An 11,816-nucleotide genomic window follows, 5' to 3' on the forward strand; every position below is an offset into this window, starting at 1 on the left:
CTTTAAAAATAACAAATATTGTTGTTTTTTTAATTAAAACTATATGCGTTTCTTTGGAGTGGAGGTCGAAACTAGAGGATTTAAATCAGAAGTGCGCAGCAGCAGTGACATTGGTTATCACTTGGAAATATAGATAGCAATATGTTTACAAATGAAAACAACCCTTATACTGAATTACTGCACCAATTAAAAATTCATCAATTTTACAGCATTTGTAAAAATAAATGCTTAACTTAGTGAATAGCGAAATCCATAATTACAAACCTGTCAGATGTTGAGCGTCATTGTCACATTTTTGTCGGAGTGATTAGTTCAAATGTTTATTGCGATTACAAAAGTTCATTTCGAACATGTTTTTATCATTTTGTTATGGGACTTATCCATTGTTTTATGTAATTATTTCTATCAAAAGTGAATGAAGTGAATGAACTTACGCCAATGCTAGTGATTTGGTTCAATTTTATTGCAATTATGAAGCGTTTGATGGAATTTTTATTATTTTTTTTTAAAACTTTCGGACATAATCACACTATTTTGCAAGAACTACATGGTAGTAAATTCGAGGCCAAGAAAAAAATTGTAAACTGTTAAAGGTAATTCTCTTTCAAGCTCTACTTTAACTACCTCTAAAACAGACCAAATATTTTATCTGTAAAAAAGGGACTTTGCTATTCTTGCAAAGATCTTTTCTCCTGTTCTGAGTCCGACGAAGGTTGGTTACGATGTATGATTTGTTCCTTTGGGCTTACGCTTTATGTGCTGATGTCCCAAAGAGGACCAAACAAATTATTTGTGATATGCTTTCTTAAAATTTAGCATCTCAGTATGTCGTTACCCTACATGTCATTTTTAGGTTGTTACAAAAAGGTTTTAGTAATTAGTTGCATTTTTTCTTAATATATATGTTATTATAGTTCCTATTGAATCAAAAGACAATATAACTAATAGTCAATGAACCATAGATGAGTAAGTAACATTGAGACTGGTTATATATCATAAAATGAATAAATATCATTAAAAGAACAGAATGTAATTTCACCGATCTTCTAATATGTCTTTTCTTTACTATGTGGAGCAAACTTGCTCCAAGTTAGATCATAGTTGCCATGGCATTTATAATAATGAAACAAAAGTATGTATAAAATTTATTATTTTAAATCAATGTCTAAAAAATCAATCAATTATATGAGTTTTAATTGAATATAATTTAGTATTTATGGAATGCGCTCCATTATGAATGACACAATAAATTGTAGATATTAAAAAAATATATATTTGTAAGATGTTTCTTTTTAGAAGCTAATTTTATTGGTCAAAATTTGTTTAACACATTGAAAATATTATTAACTTCCCGTAGGGTAGTTATAGTAATGGGCCGAAAATCGAAAATGAAAATTTTTGCATTTCTCGACATTTTGGAGGTTTCTAAACATTTTGACATACCTCAGAAAAAATGGTGTGTGTGTGTTTTATGTGTCTGAATTTTTTCGTTTTCGTTTTCGGGCGCACGAATCAACCGATTTAAATGGTTTAAAAAACATGCGATTCCCATTGATAGGGAGATGTGCTGATTAGTTTTTGGCAAAGGCAGGTCCAGCCGTTACGGAGTTCGGCTGGATCGAGTTTCTGAGAGAACGGAGCATCCGATTTGAATGATCTAAAAAACATGCAATTAGTAATGATTGGGAGAATTGGTTATTAGTTTTTGGCAAAGGCGGGCCCAGCCATTTTGATGATACAGAGCTATCTATACAAAAAAGGCAGTTTTCAATCAATTCTAGAATTTGACCCGACCTTGGCAAGCTTGGTATCGAGCAGTATGATACCAGATATTCACTTTAGTTTAGATAGCAGCTCTCAAGAAAAAATAGTCGTTCGAAGGCATTGCTGGAACATATGAACTTAACAACTTATAGGAAAGCCTTAGAATAGTACTGATTGCTTGAAACAAAGGAAAAAAGATCAAAAAGAATCTTATATTAGATACTAAACAATAGTCACTGTTTCAATAAAATATTCTTTTATCTTAATATAAAAACTCAAATTACGTTAAAAAGAAACAATTTAAAAATTGGTAGGTTTAGATTTTTTTTATAAATTAGATATTTTTACAAAATTGCATTATTATTATCATTAGTATTTATTATAGATCAAAACTTATCAATAAAATTTTTGTTTCAAATAAATATTTATTATCCAGTCCGACATGAACCAGTATCACGCATGATCACACATAAGAAACTATATATTTCATAGCTAAACGTTAATAAATCGTTCTCAAATATTCGTATTCATTAATCATTCCGATAACCACGTGAAAGAAACAAGTTGGGAAAAAACTGTTCGGTGGTTTTTCTAAAGTAAATAAAATCTAATCACGCAGAGTCTTTACAGAACGTTGATTTGAGTGGGATCACATTCTGGCAAATCGTTTAGAAATCCTGTGTGCGATTAGTTTTCCAATAGACTGACCAGCGCCCCATCTGAGTGACGTTATCAAAGAGGCAAGTCGTGCCTCGGCCTCTTGGAACATCAAGTTGACATCTTATCTGGTCTCTAGATATTGAAAAAGAGAAAAAAACACTGTCATTTGGAGAAGTCTATGCTATTTCAAGCGTAATGTGAAGAAATTAAATTACTTTCTATTTTTAAAATACACTGTAATTATTTCAATTATCGCAATTACGCATTGACAGCATGTTTCTAGATGGCATATATTAAGGTGACCCAATTTTTTCAAGTCTAAACCGGGACGGTACTTTTTAGTTATGCTAATCCGGGACGATCACCAGGTGGCGTCATGTTTATGCTGAAAAAATAATATTAATTTAAAATAACAAATACTATTTAAAAAATATTCTTTTTGTCTCTAATTAGACTTACTGATTACTACGATGTTTATTATTCGATTATAAAATTTTGTTCAAGTTTCTTCATAATTATTTAAAAATGACTAGTACTTATTTCTGGCAGTCAAAAAGTTCATATTCATAATTTTTTTTTAAATTTTTGTTTCAAAATTATTAATGAGAGAGGCTATTTTAATCTGCCTTAAGAATTTTGCGTACGGCAATTTTCTCATTCATAACGTATTCTTTCATATAAGCAAACCAATTCTAAAATTAAATAGAATGTCTAAAAAAATATAAAAAATAGTTTGACTACGAATTTATTTTTTAATTTTAATAATGACGATTAGACAACAGTGTAATTCATTTTTGGCTTTTCAATTGAATTTTTTGTTTTAGTTTTTTCATTAATAACTTCTTTATATCATATTTACTAAGTTATTTTTGCAATTATGTTTTTTTACTTCCTGAAAGATTATTTTTACCAGAAGATCCGACTTCCTAATAAGCGATACCAAAACTGAAAAAAAGTGTTTGAAAAAATTTTCTTTAGAACGGCTGCAGCTATTTTAAAAATTTAAAAGCCATTTAATGAAACTTGATAAGGATTCGCGTTGACTAGTTTTCTATCCGACTAGGAATTTGGCCAAGCCATTTTCTTTATAAATTCAGCAGAAAAATTCGAAATTATTTGTACATGGTTTGGTCAACAACTCTTGAAAATTTCAAACCATTTTTGAAAAATCTTAACATGTTCGATAGATATCAGTTAGGGATTGAAACTGATTAGTTTAATTGATTTTTTCCACAATTTTAATCAAATTACTAAACGAAAACCCTGAATTATTATAAACCCATGGAGATGGGTCCAATTATAAATATTAAAATTTGGAAAATTTTTCGAAATATTCGAATATTAAAATTCGCACATTTAGGACATGTTCTTTTAGCTTCTAAGTTTATGTATTTCAATTACAAATAATTGAAAAGTTTCAATTATTAAAACATAAATATCAATAGTTAAAACCATTGATTTGGCTTTTAACGAAAACCAAAACTTATTTTTAAAATAAAAAGTTAAGTTTCTTTATCTAAATAGCCAATTCTCAATACTTGTGAATTATCTTGATTATTTTCCCTAATGCTAAGTGACGGCTAGATTTTATGAGTAATATTACAAAATAAAGAGTTGTCAGCAAATGAAATGTTGAATGCTTGGAAGAGTGCATTTGTACAAATGCCTTCTTTCCTAGACTAAAAAAATAAAAACTATCAGTTGACGTGAATCTGAGGGCGTTTTTCTTTCGGTGTAGAACAACTAGTTATTAATCTGGATTAAGTTAAAATATTTATCTTAATACACGTGCTACTTATATAAGTCAATAGACAAAAATATTTTGTAGTTGGTACATGCTTCTTATTTCCCAAAACTTATTTGTCAAAGTAGTATATTTTATTATAAATCATAGAATATTCAAGGACCAGTTGTATGTGTCGCTGTTATTTTAATTAAACCCTGGCAACAACTGTAAATAATAACTCTGCCAAAGGAGATCAACATCTCAGCGCTCTTAGCAAAATGTTCGGCATGATCGATCAAGCGAATCGCGGTGATTATTATTCCTATACGTCACCCTCTCTGTCCACCTATCAAATTGGCATCACGCAATTTCATTTCTAACTACATACCACTATACCATGTGAAACACCACGATAACAGTTTTCTCATTTATTAGGAGTTTGGCACTGATGTATTTCGAAAATTACTACTCTATGTGAGGGATTGTCACGTTTATTGTTCAATTCGGTGTATTTGTAGTAGTTATAGTACCTATGTAATTATAAGGTGATTTTTTACTTCCCATAGTCCTAGTTATAGCAAACATAATTATTATATATGTTTGTATGCAATTTCTCGTGGAGCACGGACCAACCTGTTAGAATGATTCAAAAAACATTCGATTTGACGGGGAGACGTCTGATTAGTTTTGGGCAAAGGCAGTAGCCGTTTTGGAGATACGGTGCAAATAGTCCAAAAAATAGCAGGTTTTGAGAGAACGGATTATCTGATTACAATGATTCAAAAATATATTAATTTATTAGTTTTTGTGGAAGACGTGTTCAATGGTTTCAAAATTTTGAAAAAAATATGATTTAAATGAAAATTATCCATCAAATTCACGAATTTTTTTAGGAATTTGTCAAAAATTCCAATTTAATTGCAAAATGTCTATTTATTTTATTTTCATCATGTTATATAGTTTTTAATGTAAGATAATGCCCTATGATGTATTTATTCATATATTTACATTTCATGTGAACATACAAATGTGAACCATACCGTTCGTCGCCTAATTTATAAACTCTTATATTTTGTCTATAAAATACAAAAATAAAAGTTACAATATTACGACGGGAAGTTTTAGCAAACACGATGCCATTTATGGACAAGAATCTAATAAGTTTTCAATGTGATTCTTATAAGTTTCTGCCGGAATCTTATATGGTCTTGTTTTTTTTTGATGAAACAACAATGTTTTTTAACCATCCGAAACTATTCTGCATTTTTACTCAAAACGTATCAGAATCCTAATTAATAAGGTATTATCAGTCTCATACAATTCAGGATTTATTGTGTCCCGAATTTTTCTAGAAAAAATATTTGCTTTTATTCCTTATGTCTAAAAATCAAATATCACAGTTTCTATTTACATTTCAAAGGTTTCTGAACATTTCGGCTTACCTTAGAAAAATGGATGTATGCATGTGTGTGTGCGTGTGCGTTTGTATGAATACAATTTTTTGTTTACGTTTTTGTGTGCACGGATCTACCAATTTGATATGTTCAAGAAGCATTCGATTCCTATAGATAGGGAGACGTGCTGATTAGTTTTTGGGTAACGACAGGCCCAGCCATTTTAGAGATATGGAGCAGAAATTTAATTTTGTTCGTTGAATATCGAAAATAATTAGGACTTTAATTTTAATTCTAGCAAAAATTTTAAAGCTTACTTATATACTTGAAATAAATAATTTTAACTTCACTTTGAAACAAGTCTTTAATTATAATTCCTCCTGATTAAATTTTGTTTTTTATGTAAACATATATAAACGCGGTCGTATAATTTAGAAACTCTTCTATTTTGTCTATAAAATACAAATAATAAAGCTTTCAGTATTTAGTATTACGGGAAGTTCTAGATATTTGCTTAAGGCACGATGCCATACACCTCACTATAAGTTATTATTTACTATAATAATCTAATTACAAAAATTCTTCTCTGTTATAATTATTATTTTCGCATAATACGAAATAGTTTTTGTTGTCGATTGTCGATCAGCACCCGGACTAAAGCATCAGCGGACTTGTAAATAGTAAATTAATAACGCTTCCATCGGAGCGCGACCGCACAATTCATAACAATGTAGATCAACGGTAGTGATACTCACATTTGTTCCATGATCGTGAATTTACTTCTGTCATAAGTTATAGTTGTTTGTCTTCTGACCTCTGATTTTCAACGTATATCATAACCTTATAAAAAACAGCTCGGACACGATTTCTAAAGATAAATAATGGAATTGCGGATGAAAGAATGCGGTACTAAATAGTACAGCTTATATTGTTGTTTTTTCTATTTTTACTTGTTTGCTTTTACAGAGATCTCTCAACTGTTTAACTGGTATCGTGAAAACTATTAATTATTGATAAATTTTGGTATTCAAAGATATTAATTCCTCAATTCAAATATATTTAGTTACAACTGAAAACGATTATAATCAATATGTCAGGCAATCGTAAAAAGGATTTTTTTAAATAAATATATTTATATTATTTTGCGTTGGTTGAATGCATCGTCTTAGTTAAATGTTCATTTTATACAAAAAACAAAATAGTATTAACTAATATATTAGGGTGAGGCCCTGGCACAAATGATTGTCCAATTTGACTTTTAGTAATTATACTGTCTAAACTAAATGAATTACATGACAACACATAACATAAGTATCAAACAGTAACATAAGTATCGAACTAAGTTCAGTAAAATTTTCTGTTGACTCATATTTAGAGAAATATGTTTTTTTACTATTATTCTAAATTTTGTCATCTGTACCATTTTGCCTCAAACACATCCAACATCCTTACTCTAATTTTAAAGAAATTTTAAAAAAATAGTCACATTATCAAATGTAAAATACAAAATTTAAGTGAACAATTTTACAAAAATTCATTGTATATAACCTTGGTAAGGTATTTCGAAAAATTTGTTTATCAGAAAAAATCGATCAATATATATTAATTAAATTTATCTCTTTTCTGTTTCAAAACAAAATTCTTTTTAGTTTAACTTAATTCACTTTATTACTCTTTACTATTTCTTATTGTTTACATCTTTGCTAATGTGAAGGTTAGAGAAGGATTAGTTGGTCCTTTTTACCCCACCCATATTTAAGATTTAGTAATGTTATATGTAAAACGGTTGAATCTAACTTAAGAATAATAAATTGTACAAAACATTTGAATACTGTAAACCTATCAATTCTATTTAAGTATCATAAATTAAATACAACAACTCTAAACCAAAAAAAAACAGTCAACGAAAGAGAATAATTTTGTTGTAAGTTTTACAAAGTTACAAAGCTCCGCTCTACCCTACATATGAAAACAAGAAAAATTCTAGTTCAATTATTTAATTTAATTTATTTTGTTAAATCATTTACTACAATACTTCGCCTTGTTATGAAAAAGGCTTATAATGAAATTTGCGTATTTCTTCTGGAATCTTCTAGAAGTTGTTAAGTGGTTAAAACATCTGCAATATACCAACAAGTCATGCCTTTTAACTTTTGCCCAAATTTTGATAATTTTTTCTAATGGATTTATTATTTCTGTCATAGTGGTCACAGATTTATTTACAAACATCATTGAATGTTCTTTTTGTTCTCATTCAAATCGCTGCTATCAGTATTTTTGTTGTCTTCTTGCTCAGTAATTTCGGTAGATGATTATTAGAAACACTTGCTACTGTTTCTTGAACCATTTCTTCGAAACCTTCCAAATTTTTCTTATCTAATCTGGTTTGTTTCGCTGATACTACTACTCCTTTCTCATTTATATTACTTTTATATTATTAATCAATATCTTTGAGATTTCGCGGGGTAAACCAAAATAGTGCTAAATGAATTTTAAAATATTAACTGAATTTCGCAGATATATGGTGTCTTTCATACCTTACCCTGATTTTAGTTTTTTAGTATCATAACTTCAATACTCTAATTGTTCTAGCATAGCTAACACGGCGCAGTGAGTTATATTTAGACTTTTTTTTTAATATTTCGAAAATCCAATTCTCTTGATTTGCTGTCTATCGCAAAGAAGGAGCACGGCGTTAAATAGAACGATAAATCATTTAATAGAAATAGTATGATGTCCATATAATCTAATACAAAGAAAGACAAGTCAAGACAAACTCGATTCGGTCACGCAGACACAACATAATTTGTAGTGGGGTTGCGAGAACAAAAAAATCAGAAAAGTTTTCTGCTGTCATTGAAAAATGAGCAGAGAATTAATCACGCCGGATCAAGCGTCACGTAGCGGATGTCTCGTTGGCGCCTCGGCCAGGAAGAGACACAGCAGCGCCTGAAAATTGCATTACGCAAGTAATGGCCGACAGGATGGATAGGTCCCGGAAACACATGTGCCCCGGACGACGATGATGCGACAAATATATATTACATGACAATTAATCATAGGTTTATTTCGAATTGGAACATAAGTCGTGAAATTAAATAGATATTTGAAATTGTTATATAATACCCGATTATGTAAAAAATCTTGAATTCCACTGTTATAATGCTACGAATGTGGTAATAGATTGGAAATATTTTAGTAAAGCTATCCGTTACTAACTTGCATATACCTTCCTACATATGTAAATAGTAGACTTAATCATATAGATATCAATATATTTATATGAAAGTGGTTCACTGTAGGTACGTCGATTAGATAATTTTTCTAAAAATTTTCTACACATGGTTTAAAGCAATTTTTTTTTCACTTTTCTCTTAATTCCTAAGAAACGGCTCTGCTAATCATCAAACTAAACTGAAGAACGATAGTTCTCATCGAAATACATGGCTTTTAAATTTAAACTAGTTGGTATTATTATTTTGCCTTGAGGCAAGTTACACGAACATTCCGATATGTGTAAAAAAAAATACTTATTGTCTCAAACTTTGATGAATTTTTAAAATTAAACTACTTGTCGTAAGACCATAATATTTTAGTAAGTTCTATAAGACCATGATATATATCGTCGAAAAAGTTCTATAAAATCGGCTTAAATTTTTGTTCAACAGTTAATTACTGAAGAAAACGGCTCGGTACATTTTCATCTAAAACTAATCAATATCATCCCAACTAATATCTTTCGAACAGTTTTTGATTTTTTTAAATTAATTCGGTGGTATGAGCTTAAATGTGGACGAAAAGTTTAACTGTTTTTCTTTCAAAATGCTAGAAACGGCATGGCATATCGTCGCACAAAACTGACAAACGATAGTCTTCATTGAAATACATTAAATGGCTTTTAAATTTCTGAAATCGGTTCAGGCGTTTTTGAGCAAACGTCGATGAAAGGTTTAATTTTGACAAATGCCGAAAAAACGATACTAATTTTTGCAAACTTTAAAGAATTTTTAAAATTAAACGACTTATCGTAAGGTGGTAATATTTTAGTATGAACTATAAGACTACACGTACACTTTATTACAAGAAAACGGCCCGGTCGATCTTTACCAAAAAGTAATTAGCACGATTCCCAACCAATACCTTTTGAATTGTTTATGAATTTTCAAAATCGATTCAGATTTCCGGGCTAAAACGTGGATGAAAATTTTCTCACTTTTCTGCGATTTACAAAGAAACGGCTCGTGCAATCGTCGCACAAAACTGAGAAACGCTGGTCTTCATCGAGATACATCGAATGGCTTTTAAATTTTTTAAATCGATTCAGCCGTTTTTAGAAAACGTTGATTTACAGCAAAAAATCTTTTCACATACACGCAGACACATACACACACACGACACACCAGTCTGGGATGCATAAAGGCATTTCCTTCGCTATAAAAAAAACACACACACATACTTTTTCCAAAATTGGTTTCATTCAATTCAGAATGGCTTGAAACGTCGAGAAAACATAAAGTTAGCGAATCGGATTTTTTGATGAAAACAAACTTCTTGGGAAAGTTAAAAAATATTCTTGATGAGTCATAGATGAAATGACTGAAAATGTTAAAATTGTCTGTTAGTTTCACAATTTAAGAGCTATAATAAAACTCATCAAAATATTTCTAAAGCTGGAGAATACTTTCTTTTCTGTCCAAAAAGGGATATTGCAGCATGTTTGTTTGCTTATGTTTAATAGATCAAGTTCAATATTTTCAAAATATAGCTGGCAAAAAGAATGACATGAATGGTGTTTTGTTCAGACCTTTTCGTAGGATATAGAAATTGATATACGACAAGCAATTCTGGTCACAAATTCATCAACGTAATGACAGTACGTGCCTGCTCGCTGAGCCAAGAGTTAACGTCTCCCCCCGGCTGAATCTGACGATGGAAAACAATTTGTACTTGAACAGTTTGCTGTTTCTTCTGCGTTGAGTTTTGATTAATAAATGTCATTCAGAACAAATTGTTTGCGCAAACCATATTGTGATTGGTGATAAATGACTTTGTTAGCATTGTTCTTTCCGTTTCTTAGGAGCCTCAGGCCACTGTCAATCCGCAAATGACGGACCGTGAAAACGTATGGTTCTGTTAATTAGATACTCTAACCTAATTTGAAAATGATATATGGGTGTCATTTATACATATATGATATACAAATAAAGAAAACAGTATTTAATGTGATTGTGTTATTTGAATGCATTATCAGTACATATACATTTCTATAGAACTATATACAATCTTTAAAACAAACTTTGTCAGAAAGGCGACTAATTAAGAAATAGCTACGATGGTTGTTTTGAAGTTCTGAAAATACTATTATTTATTAAGTTTGTGATGTATTATTTATTTACATTATTTTCCAGTATGCCTATTTGAACAAAAATTGAAAATTGATATATTGAGGTTCATTATTGAATATTGGTGGTAAAGATCTTATATGAAAACGCAGGCCACTGTCAAAAGATGTACAATTTACATCAATGTTTTATATTTTGGCTTTTGATATTGGCACTTCATTGCATCTAATATCTGTAATATCTTGCAGAGTTAAATATCATTTATTGAATATACATTTTTACAAATATTTGTATTGATATGTACAACTTTTATTTCTCGCGAATTATTAAATCAGGTAGAACGGGCACGAAGACCGAATTTGAGTTTAAGTAATTATACTGTTAGAACGAAATCAACTACATCACAACAAATCACACATATCAGACAAACAAGTTTCTAACGTTTAGCAATCCTAGCTATTTCATCTTCATTGTAGGAATGTTCTGTGCTGTTTTACAAAAAAAAAAACAACTGTTTCTTTCCACCCCATAAGACCAAATAGACAGCCCGGATGCAAAAAAAATCACCATTTAATTTTAAATTTCATAGAAGGTTTACGTGATACTATAGCTATATCATATAATCAATGCGAAATTTTTAAATACTTATATCTCAAAATTATTTGAACTACAAGAGTAATATTTTTACAGCAGCTAAAGTCACAGGGAACTCACTGAATAAATTTCAACAAGTCGAATTTTTAAAAGAAGAAAATCGTGAAAATATTGCACCTATCAAAGCCTAATTATACATGAGAGGAAATATAGGGCCATGTCATATTTTGCGTATTTTGTGATTTACTTGGTCGTAAATGATAATTTTTGCGTATCTGTACTTTTCTAAAGTTTTTGAACATTTTGGCATACCTTAGAAAAAATTGAAGTATATAT

This window comes from Ctenocephalides felis, unplaced genomic scaffold (assembly GCF_003426905.1).
Source record: "Ctenocephalides felis isolate EL2017-DRISC unplaced genomic scaffold, ASM342690v1 CF-g0.4_SCAFFOLD_01170, whole genome shotgun sequence".
In the NCBI taxonomy this organism is placed as follows: Eukaryota; Metazoa; Arthropoda; class Insecta; order Siphonaptera; family Pulicidae; genus Ctenocephalides; species Ctenocephalides felis.